This window comes from Physcomitrium patens, chromosome 3 (genome assembly GCF_059467195.1).
Source record: "Physcomitrium patens ecotype Gransden chromosome 3, ASM5946719v1, whole genome shotgun sequence".
Lineage (NCBI taxonomy): Eukaryota > Viridiplantae > Streptophyta > Bryopsida > Funariales > Funariaceae > Physcomitrium > Physcomitrium patens.
Window position 1 is genome coordinate 23,125,801 of NC_143412.1, and position 18,052 is coordinate 23,143,852.

The 18,052-nt window shown below is 29.4% G+C and overlaps 2 non-coding genes across 2 annotated transcripts; both read left to right on the plus strand.

The window, feature by feature from the left end:
• Nucleotides 1–13,937: 13,937 nt before the first annotated feature.
• TRNAA-AGC (transfer RNA alanine (anticodon AGC)) lies at nucleotides 13,938–14,010 on the plus strand. The gene has a single exon. It is a non-coding gene; the product is annotated as a tRNA-Ala (tRNA).
• Nucleotides 14,011–14,012: 2 nt separating this feature from the next.
• On the plus strand, nucleotides 14,013–14,086 carry TRNAT-AGU (transfer RNA threonine (anticodon AGU)). Its single transcript has one exon. It is a non-coding gene; the product is annotated as a tRNA-Thr (tRNA).
• Nucleotides 14,087–18,052: the final 3,966 nt, after the last annotated feature.

The following is an 18,052-nucleotide window of genomic DNA, read 5'->3' on the forward strand; positions in this document are numbered from 1 at the left end:
TAGTTTTGGACAGGTTTGGATTTTGATGTTTGATCTTTTGTGTACTCTTATGAATCATATCAACATAACAAAGCATATAATATAGCATCTTTTAAATTATTGTAGCTAATTCCACTAGCTATGGCATGTTGAAAGTAAATAAATATAGATCTCATAATATATTTTTCATAGATGCCTTACAATCATACTATAGTTGACTTTGTAGATTGACTATTGAAGCAACTTTACTTGATAGCAATGTGCTTTGATATTAATATTCCAATACTTACATAGGTCTTCTTTAATATTATCTTTTATCACTATAGATTATCTTGTATCATCATTTTGAATCACATTCCGTGCTTCATGAAATATTTTTAGCAAGCTTTGTTCAAGCTACTGAGTATATGACTTATCATGTCGAAGGCCTTCCATCTTCAACAAATTGACAAAAAAAATATACAAATCAAACCTTAAAAGATATGCTATAGGCATTTATGGTAATTCATCATAATGTTCCAAATGAATATTTGACCCCCTTAGAATTTGCTTACAATGATAGTATTTAAGCAAGTATTGGTCATTCACCATTCTTTTTTAATACTAGTCAGCATCCGATTATGCCAGCAATTCTCTATTGTTTGTCATAGATATACATATGTACTCTAAATAATCCTATATTATTAGGTAGAAGTAGGTAAAAGTAAATAAAAGTAAGTTGATTTCATAATACCTTCTAAAAAATCTTCTTAAAAGCTTCATAGATGTTGTTTTGACTTTACATGTATTTATAGCTAATTGATAGATTAAAAACTTGATCAACAAATTAATCACATGTTGATAGCTTGCAAAACAAACTAATTATGTGGCGCATATATAGAAAACTTATTTTACAAGTTAAGATACATGTCTTACAAAATCAACATGTTTTAGAGGTCTTATAGGATATCACAACATAACTCTTAGTTGAGAGTATATATGGAGGCAAGAGTGAAGCCTTCTTTATTCTTGTCAATACCTTTCTAGTCCTTAGTCTTATTTCAAGATTTTTTTAATCTTCTTGTTTTTGATAATGGCCATTTTAGTTCAATATTATATCATCTTTGAATAACTTTTTAGTTCTTTTCAATGACACAAGAGTGTATTGAGGATTTTCTTTTTTAGAAATTCATATCTTTAATAATTTGATAAGAATATTAACTTATAGTTTCTATCTTTTTTTAAAAGTGAGTAGATATATTACTTCTATTGTTGTATTTTAAAGGTTACAAACTATCAACTTTTAAATAAAAAATCTTATTTTCTAATATTGATCTTTTTTTTAAAGAGAAGATAATTCTTCTTTGTAAAAATTTTCATTTAATATTAGAGGTTGTGGATTATCTTTCTCTAATTTAATTTTTTGAATTTGTTTAAATTATCTATAGAAAAAAAGATTATAGATGCTATTCATAATGGAAGTGAAAATAGATTTGTAATTATTGCAGATCTTCATGAGTTTGTTAATACTCTAAGAATAAAAATCTCACATATTTCCAATACAAATCATGGAGGTACTATTCTTATGCCTATAGAATAAGTTCAAAGTTTGTGGTAAGAAATTGTACAGTTGAGAGAAAGAAGTAGATCGACCTCACAACCAAACCTAAAGAATTTTGCTTCTACAAGTATGACAAAGATAAAGATTAGTATGCATGAAAAGTTTGATGGAATAAGATCAAAATTTCAAAGATTTTTGCAATAAATCAAGTTGTATCTAAGATTGCATCTCTTCCAATATCTTGATAGATTTATTCAAGTTAGATTTATAGGCTTTTTTCTATCATGAAGTGCTCTCCTTTACTTTGCACCTTTAATAGAAAAAGATTTGTGACTTCTTTATGATTTTGAATTCATTCCTAAAAATATTTACAACTATATTTAGAAAAAGTGATTAAAAAAGAGTAGCAGAGACTAAACTTTTATCTTTATGGCAAAGATCATGGTCAGCCATTATATATACTACTAAATTCTTGTGACGTGGATTGAAATGATAAAGTCCTTATCAATCAATTTTGATATGGGTTGAAGGATAATGTCAAAGATTTGCTATTGACAATGCCAAAGGCAAAATTTTTAGAACAATTTATTGCTCAAGTTATTGCATGCAATAATCAATTATTTAAAAGATGTTAAGAATAAAGACTTGGCTGAGGAGGAATGAATCAAATAATGAAGATAGCTTTAAAGTTTTTATAAACACATTCATCAAGGCCAAAACTAATGTAAATTGATACAATGTGTTTTAAATTTCTTACGAAGCAAGAAAAGAATCAATAATATCAAGATGGTTTATGCTTATATTGTGGAAAAGCTAAACACACTACTTAACATTGTCCAAAGAAACAACATAACCACAAAATGAAAAGCATGGTTGCCAAAGAAGATGATGTCTTAGAAAATAAGTTTCTTCAACTATAATAGGGAAAATGCAGCTAGAATCTTATGTATTTACTAGTAAAGGTCCTATTTTTTCTTTAGATCCATCATCTTATTTTATAATAGAAGTTTATTTAGGACCAAAAAATCACAAAATCTTAGCTTTTTTAGATTCAAGAGCCTTTGCCTATTTTATAGAGAAAGATTTTGTCAAATAATAAGAAGTATTGTTAGTCAAAAAATTTAAATTTATACATGTAGAAGTCATAGATGGTTGTTTACTATCTTTAAGAATTTTTTTACATGAGATTGTTCCTTTAGATATAGGAATTAAAGATCATAATAGCATAATAGTATTTAATGTAATAAAATCTCCATTCAACTTGATTATTTTAAGATTATCATGGTCAAAAAAATATAATTCCTAAATAGATTGGATTTCTTATAATTTTAATTTTTTTGATAGTTTAATTTAAAATTCCATTAGTCAAGTAGAAATATATAAGTCTAGTATATCCAAATCCTTACTTAAGGTGCAAGAACTTTTATGTATGCTGCAAAAGAAGAGTTATCTTTTTTTTTTTATATATATATTACATCTATTTTTGATGGTGAAAAGATGTCAAGTGGTATTCCTAGCCAATATTAAGATTTCTAGGATGTTTTTGAAAAATAAATATAGATATTCTTCTAAATTATTGTCTTTACAATTGTTCCATCGATCTTTATGAAGGAGCTCAACCACCATTTGGACCAATCTATAGCCTAGTAAAAAATGAGTTGGCTGCATTCAAGAAGTACATTAATGAGAACTTAGCTAAGAATTTCATACATCATTTTAAATTTTCAACCAAGATGTAAGTATAAAATTCACGCCTTAATTTAATTACAAGTTAGTCTCAACTAAAAATTACTTGTAATGGGTGGTATAAAGTGAAAGTAGCAAGAAAAAGAACAAAAGAAGCAAAATACAAAACAAGTGGAATAAGTACAATCAAGCAATTGTACACTATAAAACTAATCATAGTTTGTTCACTAAGTTTTTATCTAATAAAAAATAAAAATAAAAATAAATAATATATTTTTAAAAATTTAAATTTTTTTATCTTTTCAATGGTATAAGAGACTTATAAATTTGAGTTATTATGAGTAAGTTATGAAGGTTTGAAAAATAAAAAGTAAATAAATAAAAAAATAAGTAAATAATTTTTACCTCAAGGATAATTTGCTTAAGAGATCAGGAGTTCAAGCTCCACCAAGGCTCATAAATAGTATATATGGGTTCACAAAAAAGGCCACAAGGCCTAAGTCTTTTCTTTCTAACTACCTTCAAGGTGCTACAACCCATATAGGACTTGTGTACTTCTTTTCTAATAAAGACTATACTAGTTGCCAATCCTCCTATTTTCTACTGGTAAAATCCATAATTTTTCATTTTTGACTTCACTATAGTGTTTAAAAATATCCAATATGATTAGAAATCTTTTGTGGCCTTCAAATCTTGCTCCATTTCTTCATAATAGCTCCTGAAGTGATAAAACTTATTTTTATCAAAGTCTTCGAAATTACTCTATGATTTTCTAATAAATTCTAAATAAATTTTTAAAATTCTTATAATGGTTCTATAATACTAATATAAATTTAAGTCTATAAATTCCTATCTTAATAATTTTTATAGTAATAAAATAAATTTAAATCTATTACAAATCATACTTTCTATGTAACTAACTAAGAAGACATGAGGTTCTTTCTTATGCTTCTTCTAACTACTAACTAATATTTATAGTTTTTCTTATAAGTAATATGTATAGATACAAGGCCAATATAAATATTGATCTTAGTAAATATTCTTCAATATTCGATAATAAGTAAAAAATACTAAATCAAGTAAGATAATTACCTCTAAGACTTACTAAGACTCTAATTCTACAATTAACTCTTTAATTTTCTATTTGTCTAAATATTTCTATACTATTTACTATATATTATGATTCTAAGTACTCTAAATGTATTTTTTTATTCTAAAACAACTAGTGAATTGATTTGATGATTCATATAGAGATCCTATCTTATTTGTGAAGTAAAAAGATAGATCTCTATGGATGTGTGTGGACTATCAAGGACTCAATAAGATTACTATCAAAAATAGATATCTTCTATCTTTAATTTTAAGATATTTTAATTAATTGAATTAAGCAAAGATTTATATAAAAATAGATCTATGAAGAGCATATAATTTGATATACATTAAAAAAAAGAGATGAATGAAAAACTGTGTTTGAAACTAAGTATGGATATTTGAATATAATGTCATGCCTTTTGGATTTACAAATGTACCAATTATTTTTCAACATCTAATAAATGATGTTTTTTATGAGTTTCTTGATGATTTTATTGACTGTTATTTAGACGACATCTTAATCTACTCTAAGAACATAAAAGAGCATGGAGTTCATATTTTTCATGTATTACAAAATCTTAACGATGTAAGATTATATGCCAAGTTAAAATAGTGTGAATTCTACACTATTCAAGTTGACTTTCTATGATACATCATTTTCAACAAAGGGCTAATGATGGATTCAAAGAAGATCCAAACTATGATGGATTGGAAGATTTTAAAAAGAGTAAGAGATGTGTAATATTTTTTGAACTTTGTCAATTATTATCAAAACTTTATCAATTTTTTTTTCAAATTGCAGTTCCACTTATATTTTTGACTTATAAAGACAAACTTGAAGGGAATAAATAAGCCAAAGCATTATTTGATGTTTTAAAAAAAACATTTATTTTTACATTAATCTTATATTCTGTTAATTTTTTTAAGGCATTTTTTATGCAAACAGATACATTAGACTATATCTTGGCTGCAATATTATTACAAATGGAAGCATGTGACAAACTTCATCCAATAGCTTTTCATTCTAAAAAAATTTCAGCAATCGAGATTAATTATAAGATCCACCTTAGAGAGCTCCTTGCAATTGTAGAATCATTTTAAGAATAGCATCATTATCTAAAAGGCACCTTGAGTCCAATAACCATATATATAAATCATAAGAATCTCGAATATTTTATATTAACATGTATTTTGAATTGTTGTGAAGCTTGTTGGAATATGTCTTTATTAAGATTTGATTTCAAGATTACTTATTGACTTGAAAAATAATAAAGTTTATTGGATGTCTTTTTTAGATATTTTTATCTTCTAGCAAAAGAAAGAAATATATCTTTTGATCAACAAAGAATAATTTTATTGAAGCCAAAGTATTTTCATCTTCAAGCAATAAAATCAATATTGTTTGTTGATTCAACTTTTATTAAGCAAATTCAATTAAGTATGTCTTTTGATCTTCTTGTCTTTGATATCTAGAATAATTCTTCTAAGTCTCATGATACTTTTAAATTTGAGTTCAAGAACAACTTATTCTATTTTAAGGAATGATTATATATTCCAAAAAATAGAGCATGATAATATGTTCTTCAAACTCATCATGAAATTCTAGCAGCGAGATATTTTAGATATAATAAGACTTTGGAGCTAATATCTAAAGAATTTTAGTGGATTCAAATGTGAAAGGTACTCAAAGACTTTGTACAATCATGTGATATTTATTCAAGATCTAAAACTCCTTACCATTGATGTTATGAACTTCTTCAACCATTACATATTTCAGAACAAGTATAGTCTTTTGTTTCTATAGATTTTATCACGGATCTTCTAGTCTGAAGTTCGTATGATTTTATATTTGTGGTAGTAGATTGTTTTACTAAGATGGCAAATTTTTTACCATATATAAAATCTATCACAGGTGAAATAATGGCTAAACTTTTTCTTAAGAATAATTATCACTATCACGGATTGCCTAAAGATATTATATTGAATAGGGAGACTCAATTCATATCATGATTTTGGAGAATCCACTTTAAGATTTTAAAAATGGATATAAAGCTCTCTTTGGCTTTCATCTCCAAATTGATAGGTAAATGGAATGGATGAATCAAATTTAAGAAGAGTACTTAAGGTATACCATCAATTATTATCAAAATGATTAAACAACTCTTTTATTATTAGCAGAGTTTGTATACAATAATTTGGTATATTTTTCTAGTCAACAAACACCTTTCTTTGCCAATTATAGTTATCATCTATAACTTCATACTTTTGACTTTTCAAAAGTTGATAATCTCATGGCAAAAGATTTGGTAAATCACTTGTCAAAGCTACATGCAACAATGAAGGGATAGCTCAAGAATGAAAAAAAATTAATATAGTTGCCTATCACAAAGAACAACTACAATTCAACATAGATAATAAAGTATGGTTACTTTGTCACAATATCAAGACTACTTGTCTTTCTAACAACTTGGACTATCATAGGCTTAAATTATTTTATATTAGTAAATAAATCAATTTTATTGCTTATTGATTATATCTATTGAAGTCTATAAAGATCCACTCCATATTTCACTTATCTCTTCTTAAGCCATATAAGACAATGAATATCTTAGAAAAAAGAAAAATACCACATCTTCCTATAGAAGTGGATAATAATTAAGAATTTAAGGTAGAAGAAGTCTTAGATTCAAAGTGGCATTGAAATAGGTTGAAATATCTTGTTCATTAGTGCAAATAAGATATTAGTGAATGGACATGGCAGCTAGCTAAAAATCTTGTAAATACAATAAAGTGAGTTAAAGCTTTTTATTAACGACATCCATTAAAATCAAGATGAAGAATAAAAAAATCTTTGTTATAAAAAAATAAGATTAAAGAAAGATAATATCCTACTTTCTATTCTTCTTTGTAATTTTTGTGTATTTGTGATATAAAAGAGATGGAGAATCAACAACCAACAGATTTAACTCAAGAGCTTTCATTTGCTAACTTACCAAATAAGACATTGTAATTGGAACAACCTTCAAGACAATATAATCAAGATGAAGATCCCTAAGAAAAACATATCCTTTCTCAAATAGATGGCAAGATACAATATGTTTGATATGACAACCTTAAAAAGAGACTCTCAATGTTTGATGATTTTATTAGAGATAGGAACAACTTTTGACAGTGTTCCAAATGATTTATTTGAAAAAAGTTATAAAAGCCTCAATAATGTTCAAATAATAAGGTGAACTTCTTGTGCTGATATGAGATGCTATCGATGGTTGAAAAGACCTAATAACCATCTTCAAAGAGAACAAAGATCATTGTATGTGATAAATATAATTTACCATATCTTGGATTTCATCAACACATAATGGCCACTCTTCATGGAATTCGTCTTTAGAAGGAAAGATAATGTCACAAATATACTTACGTACTTTAGTAAATACCTATATGATTAAACAGAAGTAAATAAAAATAGATAAAAGTAGATTAATTTCATAATACCTTTTAGAAAAGCTTTTTAGAAGCTTCATAGATATTACTTTGACTTTATATGTATTTATAGTTGATTAATAGGTTAGAAACTTGGTCAACAAGTTAACCACATATTGATAGTTTATAAAACAAGCTAATTATGTGGTGCACATATAAAAAACTTATGTTGCAAGTTAAAATATATGTCTTACAAAATCAATACATTTTAGGACCTCCAAAACGTTGTGGAGGCCAAGAATATATATGGAGGTAAGAGTGAAGCATTCTTTAGTTTTGTCAACACCTTTTTAGTCCTTAGTCTTGTTTTAAGATTTTTTAGTCTTTTTATTTTTAATAATAGCTATTTTAGTTCAATATTATATTATCTTTGAATGACTTTCTAGTTCTTTTCAATGACATAAGAGTGTATTGAGGATTTTCTTTCTTTGAAATTCATGTCCTTGAAATCGTCTCATTGACACCAACAACTTGAAAATAGAAGAGATTATATAACGACTTACAACGATCTTACAAGAGGCACAATACCACTTCTTTATAACACAGAATTGACAAAAGTAATATGGAAATAAGCACTATTGATATAAGACCTTCCAAGAGGGTGACTAGGTGTTGCTCTCTAATATCAACTTTGTACTTGTTACATCAACCCAAATCTGTAAGTTGGCATCTTCGAGGCTTAGACCTTTTTATATTTTCTATAATAATTTTTGATGTTTCATATTGCCTCAAGCTTCTGCCACATATTTGGATCCATCTATTCTTTGATGTTTTACAACTCAAAGAATTTCATACCAATATCAACCACCACTACTGGTTGTGATTGATGACTAACAAGAATATGAAGTAGATAGCACTTTGAAGCATTGCTACCTTTACCATAGCAATGGACATCCATAACTTCAATACAATGTCCTTTAAAAAGATTATTTGATGTATGATGCAATGTGAGAACCTCTATAAAATCTTATCTATTATTAAGAAATAATTTGGAGATACCAATGAAAGCAAAACAAAGACACTCCATATTAGTGGAAGAAGATTAACTATCTTAGGATATGGATAAGATATTTGTATTATATATGCATAGAGATAGGTAGTTGGAGCCATATTTGGAAAGTTTTTAGAAGTTTTTAGAATTGAAGCTAGGTTGGTGGTCTATTTGGGATCTACCATAAAACATTTTAGAAAGGACTTAAGGCGATTAACTGGGTGGAGCCTATGATTAAAAATATTCTAAAAAGTTCAAAGATAGTTGGACAAAATATAAATAAGATTGGTCAAGGCTATTTGGAGATTTAGTCAGGTATGACTTTGGTCTCTTTTTTTTAATAAAATTTGATTTTATATTTTTTTTTCAATTTTTTTTTATTATCTTTTACTCTATTTTACTTTTCATATTCCATTTTATTTAATTCTATTTAATTTTATTCTAATCTACATTGTCTTACATTGTAACGGGATTTATATTGCTATAGGTTGGAAGGATCTTATATCTTAGAAATATTCTAGTCTTGTTTTATCATTATTTGAAATGATGTAACTTAGAAAGCCAACTTGAGTAGTATAAAATATACATTTTTTTAACTTAACATATAATCATGTATCTCTTAATTTTTGTAATACATGACTAACATAAACTTCATTTTCTTTTGTATTCTTCAAGTAAATTAAGATGATACCTAAAAAATAAATGACAAAATTATGAAGAAATTCATGAAAGATATCATTTATTAGATATTAAAAAGTAATTGGTATATTTGTAAGCTTAAAAGATATGACATAATATTCAAAATATCCATACTTAAATCAAAATATAGTTTTCTATTTATCTCTTTTGTTAATGCATACTAGATTATGTATTCTTTATAGATCTATTTTTTTATAGATCTTTGTTTGATTAGTTGATCAAAAAGCCTTGAAATCAAAAATAAAAGATATCTATTCTTGATGGTGATCTTATTAAGTCCTTAATAGTCCATATACATGTATAGAGATCCATTTTTTTTCTTCACAAATGAGATAGGAGCCCTAGTTGAAAATTTAGAATGACATATGAAGTTTTTAGCCAAATTCTCATCAACACATTCCTTAAGTACAGTCAACTCATCCTAAGATAGACTATAGATTGGTTTGAATGGTAGTTGAGCCCCTTCTTGAAGATCAATGGAGATAATACTTTAAAATAATATTTATATTTTTTTTTCAAAAATGTCTTAATAATCTTGATATTGGCTTAAAATGCTACTTGAGATCTTTTTTCTAACAATAATAGATAAGGCATTTATAGCAAAAGTTGACCCTTCTTTTGTAATATGCATAAAAATTCTTGTACCTATTAATAAAAATTTGAATATATTGGTATTATGGATTTTTATTTGCCTAACAAAATCTTGGACTAAACTATAGAAAAAATCAAGATTATGAGAAATTCAATCTATTTAAAGGTTATACTTTTTTAACCACAATAATCCTTAAATAATTAGATTAGAAAGAAATCTAATCACATTATATATTATTCAATTACTATAAATACTAGTAGCTACATCTAAAAGAATAATTTCATATATAACATCACTAATAAATAAAAAACGACTATGTATTACTTCTACATGTATAAATTTGATTTTCTTAATTAAGAATATTTCTTTTTTTATAACAAAGTCTTTATTTATAAAACAAATTAAGGCTTTTGAATCTAATAAGGCTAAGACTTTGTGATTTTTTTATCCTAAAAAAATTTATATTATAAAACAAGATGAAGAATTTGATAAGAGAATATGACTTTTACAAGAAATAATGTAAGATTTTTGCCACATGGTTCCTATTATAACTGAAAAAACTTATTTTCCAATATCTCATCTTCTTTGGTAATCATGCTCCTTATTTTGTGATTGCATTGCTTTTTTTAAGCAATATTGGCTAATGTGCTTAGATTCTCTATAATATAGGTATAAATATTTTTAATAATAATAAGTTTTTTTTATTCTATAAGAGATTTAAAATGTATAGTGTCAATTTACATAGATTTTGGTAAAGATAAGTATGCTTTCAAAAACTTAAAAGGTATTGTTATAACTTGACTTATACTTTTTCAACCAAATCTTTGTTATTAGCATCTTTCAAAAAATTGATTGTCACATGCAATGGCTTAAGCAATAAATTACTTAAATGAAACAACTTTTGGCATTGTTAACTATAAATCTTTGACATTATCTTTCAATCTATATTGAATCTAATTGATAAGGGCTTTGTCATTCGAATCCACATTGTAAGCAAGATTTTGGAATTTAACAATATATGTGATGGCTGAACATGATCCTTGTTGTAGAATTACGAGCTTGATGTGTACTACCCTTTCACAATCATTTTTTCTAAATATATTCATAAATACTTTTCAGAATGGTTTTGAATCATAGAATAGTTATGAATCTTTTTCCATCAAAAGTACAAATTAAAAGAAAATACTTCCAAATAGAAGTGCACCTATGAATCCATCTAAAAAAAAACCATAAAGGTATTAGAGATGATGTAATTTTAAATAGAGCTTAACTTGATGCAAAAATCCTCAAAATTTCGATCTTATACCATCAAACTTCTTAGGCTTATTAATCCTTGCTTCAATTGTGCTTGTAGAATCAAGACTTCTTGAACTTGATTGTCAAGTTGATCTTCTAGTTTCCATTAATTGTACAACTTTATATTAACATCTTTGGAGCTTTTCTATAGGTGAAGGAATAGTGCTTTTGGGGGTGGTGTTGGTAATGTGTGAAATTTCTATCCTAAGAGTATTGACAAGCTCATGAAAATTTGTGATAGTTGCAAACCTAATTTCACTTCTGCCAATTGTAGCATCCATGAATTTTCCTTCTATTGACATCTCAAATAAATTCAAAAGTTCAATTAGAGGTATATATTTCAAAACATACCTTACAAAAACATATCCTCCAATATTGAGGCGGTTTTCCTCTGTTCAGTGGTCTCTTTCTTTTAAAATCTCTCACCTCAACCAGCTCCCTAGGAATGACAAGGTGGGTCACTAATCGTTGTCCAATGACAAGGTGGGTCACTAATCGTTGTCCTCCGTCAGTGGCAAATAAATTCCCCTCCTCTTCCAAGTAATTCTAAGTGGGCCTCCGTCCACACGAACCTGCTGTAAAACTTTTTCTCCAATCTGGACAACCAAAAACCATTCTTCGTTGGTCTGTCTTTGAAACATGGCACGCATAATTTCGTATTGATAGCAGCATTCCTCCAGGCTCCTCGTCGGCTACGTGCACACTGCGCTGAAGTGCGACGCAATGGATGAGAGTTTGCTCGAAGAAGCCGCTGCAGTCGAAGAAAAATCTGGTTCCTTTCAGTGACAAACACAACTCAGCAGGTACCCATATATCATGATTCAGTTCCTTTGAATCATGGCTTGGGCTGGACTCCGGCTCATCGTATCATAGGGCTCCATCAGATATCATGGCTAAATTTACCTTTTGTTTATTTTCATAATGGAAAGCGGAAGATGATGTGAGAATGATCAACGGTACTTCTAGACCACCCAAGCGTTTCTCCAAGTGTAAGCAGCATGGAACTGAAAGGTCCTCATCGCCAGCTCCTGAATGAACTTGGCGCTATTCACCGTATGTGTGTGTGTGTACCATGTAGTCTCTACATTTGACATGTGCTCAGTGTCGCTGAGACTACCCAAATTGTAGGTCTTGGGCTACCGGGCACACGCAGTCAATTCGAATGATCACGTAATACAAAAGTTAAAGCAGCGACCACAGAGACCGCGTTAAAGCGAGCTCAAACGTCAGCACGCGGGACAACAGGGTCTGACGAGAAGCTGACCTGGTTTAAAAGTTCTCTAGTTCAATCTACTCCTCCCCACAATGGCAGAGAGTTTTGTCCTGAGCTATCGTTTATCAACTGACTGAGGTTTCTTGATGATATCTCATGTGGCAAATCAAAGGCTCCTACTTTCAGTCGTCTGTACTCCCACAGTTCCAGACCCCAAGGCACATCATGCGTGTACATGCAAGCTGTTGGGGATGGTGTCAAAAGCGTCTACGGATTCCGGACATTACAAATGCTCCCTCGTAGGGTACGCCGCAGAGCGAAGTCTCACAGTTCTGTGCTTCCGTGTAGCGAGCACTACCAACCTTGAAGTGCACATTTGTGTGTCGATTGCTTGTTAACTCAACGTCGACTCTGATCTCTAGCTTCTCGAGGATTCAACTCTGCAATCGCAAATTCACCGCTGTGTTGAAGCTCAATCGCCCCTCTTCCAACAAATGGTGTTAAGCCGAGGCTTCACAGAAGAGTGCAACTGGGTCATGTCCACATTTCGGCGTCGAAGAAAACCAGATGGGAGTTAGAATCTAAGCCTTCGGAATACACCTTTCTGTGGGTACAATTGTATACGTATGTTTGTGTGTGTATTGCACTATATGGTGCCCTCTGACGATCGAAAAGAGGAAATCATTTCTCCCACTTTTGGAAGATAAATCAAATGAAGTCTGATGGCGATAAATTCTGCACCTATACAGATGCCATGAGGCCCATGACCCCTCACACTTTCATGCTTCCGGAGAACTGCAGAAGCAGTGGAATTGAGTGGGGTGGTTGAGCTGGACATCTGTCCTTCAGACTCTAGTAAAATATTCAGTAATTAAGAAACACATTAACAAACAAACATGCTTCTCCCTCTAAAAACGTTGCACCAATACATGTTCAAATTTTGGTTTTCTTAAGTTTATTTTGATAGGGAATGTTAGATTATTAAAATTTGTTCACTATTTGATCAGTGGCACCTCCTTCCATTCAGAGTGTTGGAAAGTAAAAATACACTCTACATGTTTCTTGGCTTAATTTCCTCGAGTGTGGGATGGGGGAGTATTCCATCCATCCACCCAGCGCCCCTCCCTTGTTTGCGCTTCAAGGGAGCCCTGCAAAAAGGTGGATCAATCGCAACACATGGGTCACATACATACATACAAACAAAACAAAAATATAAAGAAACATACAAACAGACACAGAGAGAGAGGGAGGGAGGGCGCCTCCATCGCGTGTAGGGTGCGGTGAGGTCAGGAACAAATGGAGTAAGCGGCAGGGGGCAGGACATCCGGTGACGTCGGCGGCTGCGGTGGGTGACGTCAGCAGCCGCGGGGATGTAGCTCAGATGGTAGAGCGCTCGCTTAGCATGCGAGAGGTATGGGGATCGATACCCCACTTCTCCACTGCTTCTATAGCTCAGTTGGCTAGAGCACCCGTTTAGTAAGCGGGAGGTCCTGAGTTCAACTCTCAGTGGAAGCAGCGCCTTTTTGCCGCCCATATCATGGTCGGAATCAGATTCCATTTGTAAAAATTTGGTTGTTTAGTTGTTTACTCCATAGTGTAATCAGGACTGCATTGGAGTTTTGGAATTAGTTATAAATTCAATAAAATGAACCAATTTTTTTTTTTTTTTTTTTTAATTATTTGTCTCATAATACAACCTTTATATTATACTACTTGCAAGTTAGGAATCAAACATGATTAATCATTAAAAAATATTATTATCATATTTTAAAAAGCAGTGACCAAAATAAAATATTAATAAATTAGGATCATTGTTGAACCACAATTTTCTGTTTACCTATCCAATATTACATCTTTGTTAATTTTCTATCAAAACAAGATTCAATACTATTTTTTTTATTGGTTGATTGTATGAACCAAGAAACATGTAGAGTGCAATTTTAATATATTATTAGTGCCCTTATTTCTCTCAAATAGTGAAACTAATGTTTCTTTTTTGGAAATAGCCTTTTCTAAACTAGTTTTCAGAGATACATGTTTTTTTTCTTTACATGCCAAAATTTTATTTATTCTTGTATATATGTATTTTTTTATGTATATGTATATCTATTTATTGTCCTTTTATTATCCAATTTCTGTAAGAGGTTTCCATTTATACAACTTAATGTTAATAGCTTACACAACTTATCAAAGAATGGACCTAAGGATGTTGCACTTAATACATTTTAGAAATTGATAGAGTCTTTAAACTTGTAAATTAAAAAATCAAAAAAATCAATATCCTAATATGATCAAATTAATAATTAATCTAAATTTAAAAAATCTAAATAAAATTATAGCTTTAATATATATATATATATATATATATATATATATATATCATTAAATTATTTTAAAATAGTATGTTAGTCTTGGTTCTTAAGTTGGTTGGAATGATATTCCATTCAAAATAACTATCTAGTATTAGGAGAACAAAGTTATAAAAAACATGACAAAATAAATAGTTACTTGTTGATTTTAGGTTTAAACACCCTTTTGAAGTATTCTTTATCTGGATTTTGATACTTTAAATATGTTTTGGTCTAAAATCCAAACCTCTTCATGATGGGTTTTTAATTTGGACTTTGGTACTATAAATATCTACTAATTTAGAGCTTGGATACTTATCTTATTGGCTTTTGGTATAGGCTTTGGTGCCATAAGCTTTTGTTAAACTAAAGTCCAAAAATTTAAAATTACCAAAAAGAATTTCAAATAATTTATTCAAGATTGGCATTCAACTTTGGAAAATCCTCAAATAAATTAGACTTAAACTAATGATAATTTCAAACAATCTCAATATGAGTAACTCCTACTAATTTTTTTTTTGATAATATTACAAATATGAATCGATGAAAGTTTAGAACTTTAAATGATAATAAATCTAATTATTTTATTTATTTTTAAAGCCAAAATTATGAATATATTTTATCTCGCTCTGAAAATATAAATTACTACATATTTGAATTAATTATTGGCAAATAAAGAAGGTGATTGCAAAATAATTTATTATCCATTAGTATTGATTTTATAACTAGTAGGGCACCTTAAGTAAGCAAGTATTTTTGCAAAGATTAATTCAAAAGATGTTAACAACCACATCATAATCAAGAAAAAAGACCAATTAAAGAATATATTTTATATAAAATATGGTTACTTTGAGTATAATAATAGTACTTTGAAATTACATACTCATCTAAAAGAATTATGCAAAAATTTATTAGAAAATAATAATATATCATCTCTGGTTTGCAATCTCTTTATTTTATTTCTTCCATAAACTCTTAAAAGACTATTCTCCATATTGTCAATACTTACGCTGTCAACATTCACATCACTTTATCAACATAATGATTGTACAAACAAAATATTAAGACTCATTCATACACATCTTACTCAAATTAATACTAGATACTATTTAATGTTTTTTTTCTTAGAATATTTTTTATGAGACAAATAACTAACCATTTGAAGCTATTAATATTTGACTAGCCACTCTCTACTTCAAAAGCTCTAAACCCACATCTATTAGTTCCACACACCAAAAAATAATAAATACTAAATACTAAAAGAAAAAACTATTTATAAAAATTATATAAAATAAAATAACAAAATCAACAAATGAATGATGTTTATTGAAAACGAGTGATATGGCATCTAATGTGAAAAAATTTGAATACAATTTAGTAAGATAAGAATAAAAAAAAGAATGAAAAGTGGCAAAGTGAAATGCAAGTATAAGATTGAAAAAACAGGGAGCACAAGAGTAACCATGGAAACACTATTCCTACTACTATGGAAGAAGTTCTGAGTCTTCGCCAAGAAGTTGTGTAGTTGAAGGAAATAAGTCAATTAGCCTCGCAACCAAATTCCAGGAGTTTTGCTTCTACAAGCTTGAGGGAAGTAAGGATTAATATGCCTGAAAATTTTGACGGAACAAGATCAAGATTTGGAGGGTTTTTGCAACAAGTTAAACTCTACTTAAGGTTGCATCTTTTCCAATACTCTGATGGATGTACTCAAGTTGGATTCATAGGTGCACTTTAATATGGAAGTGCTCTCTCTTGGTTCGTACCTTTGATTGAAAAAGATTCATGACTATTCTATGATTTGAACTCATTCTTTGTAGTATTTATGGCTATATTTGGAGAAAGTGATTGAGAAAGGGTAGTAGAGATCAAGCTTGTATCACTACGATAAGGATCACATTTAACCACCATGTATGCTGCTAAATTCCAAAGTCTTATTTGTAATGTGGATTGGAATGATAAAGTCCTTATCAATCAATTTTACTATGGATTAAAGGATAATGCCAAAGATTTATTATTAACAATGCCAGAAATAGGCTCTTTAGAATAATTCATTGCTCAAGTTATTGCATGTGATAGTCATTTATTTGAAAGATGTCAAGAACAAAGATATGGCTGGAGAGGAACAAGTCAAGTCATGGCAACACTTTCTAAGTTTTTGGAAACCTTTCTATCAAGGCGAGAGCCAATGCAAATTGATATGGTGCATTTTAAACCTCTCACGGAGCAGAAAAAGACTCGACAATGCCAAGAGGGCTTATGTCTATATTGCGGAGAAGCTAAACATACTGCTCAATATTGTCCAAGGAAGCAATGCAATCACAAAATGAGGAGTACGATTGCAAAAGAAGACAATGTGTCAGAAAATGAGTTCTTCCAGCTACAATAGGGATCGTGCGGCTGAAACCATGTAGAATACTTAGTCAAGGTCCTATTCTCTCCTCAGATCCCTCATCTTATTTTACAATAGATGTGTGTTTAGGACCCAAAAATCATAAAGTCTTTGTATTATTAGATTCGGGAGCCTCAGCTTGTTTCATAGACAAAGACTTAGTCAAAAAACAAGAAATATCGTTAGTCAAGAAAATCAAATCCATTGTCATGATGTAACATAATTAATAGGTAAAAGAGTGTGGAGATTATTATAATTTAGGAGATCTTAATTCAAAGTATTAGAACAATTTATCTTAGAAATATAGTTAATAGTCGAAGGGGTAGAAAAATTAAAAGGTATCAATGTTGCCTTTTAGAAAAGTGACTTCTACTTACTTTGTAGTACCATAAATAAGGCAAATCAAAGTAGATTGAAAAAATAAATGATATAGGAATCTTTAGAAGGAAGTTAAGAGTAAATTCTAGAAAAAAGTTACTTAGAAAAACAAGATATTAATATCTAGAGAGGGCCGGTTATGAACCAGGGTCGAAATCAGACACTAGGACACAAAACCAAGTCTCGATGACGACTCCGGAGTTTTTTTGGAGATCGGAGAGTGAGGTTTGATAGCAGACTGAATAGGCTTTTTATAAGCATTGATTTCAGATGATTGGAAGTAGTTATGGCTTTGTAAGAGCTTTGCAAAGTCAAGGTTATTTTTGGATGACTTAGATTTTATGAAATAAAATAGGATTTACG